The sequence below is a fragment of the Frankliniella occidentalis genome, unplaced genomic scaffold (genome assembly GCF_000697945.3).
Source record: "Frankliniella occidentalis isolate FOCC.00 unplaced genomic scaffold, Focc_3.1 Scaffold21, whole genome shotgun sequence".
Taxonomy (NCBI): domain Eukaryota; kingdom Metazoa; phylum Arthropoda; class Insecta; order Thysanoptera; family Thripidae; genus Frankliniella; species Frankliniella occidentalis.
The window spans coordinates 3,216,162-3,218,197 of record NW_026267151.1 but is presented as its reverse complement, the minus strand read 5'-3'; the positions used below and the strand labels follow the sequence as shown (position 1 = coordinate 3,218,197).

The following is a 2,036-nucleotide window of genomic DNA, read 5'->3' as shown; positions in this document are numbered from 1 at the left end:
GGGACTGGGGCGCACTGGGGGCAGCAGGCCAAGCCAGCCCCATGAGCGCGTGCATGGCTCTACCGCTCTTATAAGCCGATTACCTGGATCGCTTGCGGAAGACTCAACTCCCCGTACAAGCCTAACCGGCAGGGCCGCGCCACCCTTACACTCCATAACCATCCACACAGCATTCGACCCCCTACCCCCTTTTTCGGCGACTGTGTCATGTGGGCCTTTCCTGTTTTCAGCCGTGTTTTCAGCGGCCCACCACTGACCCGCGACCCGGCTAGAATGACCGCAAGGGATGTTTGATGCACTTAGTGTGACGGGCAACCGATCATAGATTGAGATTCAGGATGTTTGTGTAAGGGGGGGGGGGGGCTTTCAGTACAAACGTACAATTACGAAGTTCATATGTACGACCATTATGAGTGATAAAAACATGTTTTCTTTACTATGACGCATAAACGACAACTCTTTATGTTTTACAGGTGCGTCATCGGACTGATCTCCACCCACCTTCTTACCAGCCGCCCATTTCCGTGTGGTCCTTTCTCCAAGGTAAGTGTCCTGCTCCAATTCGGGAGGGGAACGGGGAAATGGTGGGGATTGGGAGCTCCGGGGAGGGGGTGATTATGCCATGGTTCATTACTTATCCATTAGTGGCCGAACGAGTAGCCTAAGTTGGGAATTGGAATGTAGCCAGTTGAAGGGCGGACGCTCTGGGGAGCTGGCGAGACTGGCGAACACTAACCTCCCTTGGGCAGCCGCAGGTCGGTCCACTCACTGCGCTCCGGCTGCCCTTGTTTTGATAGGATGTAGCTTGGCTTTCTTGCATCAAGAATCGGCATGGCAGGCGAGTGTTATTGCTTCACTGGTGTCATGTTTGCAGGGTACGTGTGCGTTATGTGAGTAGACTAGACTCAACCTGTAGTTGCACTTTTTGTTTGGCATACAGTATTTTCATTATCCATTGTGTCGTTCAGCGCGCCGTTCAGAGCCTAAACTACACTTGAGCGATTTCAGTTGCGGTGGGGCATGGTGGCGCGGGTGCTTGGTGAGGCTTGGCGAACTGGTCCCGGCCGCCGTCTCGCTGCCCGCCCCAGATATTTACCCGTGTATTTACTCTGTCCCACACGCAATCGATTTGATTCGTTTGTAGAGAGAAGCGAGGGGCCCTCCCCCCTCCCCCACCCTTTCTTCATCTGGCTCTCTCCCTGTATATCTCTCTCCCCCGTATCCCTCGGGCCATCCCATGCCTCCTCGTCCGTGCTCAGTTTACGTTCTGCATAATTTCGGTTTGGCGGGGCGGAGCGGTCGGCTGCGTCGGGGACGACCCCAGGACTGCTGCTTCGCTGCCTGTCAGTGATGCTGTGGGACTTCCCCCATCCGACGTCTGGTAAATTAAGGCCCACAGGGAATATGGGAATTCTAATATCTTATGTGAGTGGCACGCCTCTCCAAGTCTGCTCTCAATACATTCTTCCAGATCTCGTGATAACTAACGTTCTCCTCTGACAAGGAGGGCATTGTGTGAGCGTTAGGTTCAACACGCAAAGTTCGCGAGCAAGTTACTGCTACTCTACTCGTTTTGTGTTATGCTGTGTTGTCTTTGTGTGTGCAAAACAAAGTCGGCCTGGACGGCGATGGCTGGGGGGCGAGTATGTCCACAAAGTCCTGCTGCATTTCCTTTTCTCTCGCACCGGACAACTATTTCCGCCTTTCCCCACCCCTTTCACGACTATCTCTGCAGCAGTAGCAGTTCCCTCGGATCTGGTAGGGATTTTCTTGTGCCCTTGTTTCGCCTTGGTTGCACTCGAAGCGACACATACTGATCAGTGTATCGGGCATTGTCTGTATGCGCTGTAGTGTCGCCAACGGGGTCAGGCCGGGGCTGAGGGGCGGATCAGTCAGAGGAGGGGGCTGTGGGCGTGGGGCTCGGAGGCGCCAGGCCCGGGGGTTATCATTTTTCCCAAGTTTTGCTCCCACATTCGGACGTTTTGAGGTCCCACGGAACTTTGTCCAGTCTCCGTGTGTGTGTGTGGCGGGCGGTG

At 54.6% G+C, this 2,036-nt stretch overlaps 1 long non-coding RNA gene across 1 annotated transcript in view; it reads left to right on the top strand.

The window, feature by feature from the left end:
- Window positions 1–2,036, top strand: part of LOC127748944 (uncharacterized) — a 112,764-nt gene that overhangs the window by 96,357 nt on the left and 14,371 nt on the right. Inside the window, exon 3 of the long non-coding RNA XR_008010867.1 lies at window positions 474–543. This is a non-coding gene — a long non-coding RNA (uncharacterized LOC127748944). The remainder of the gene's footprint in view (window positions 1–473; window positions 544–2,036) is intronic.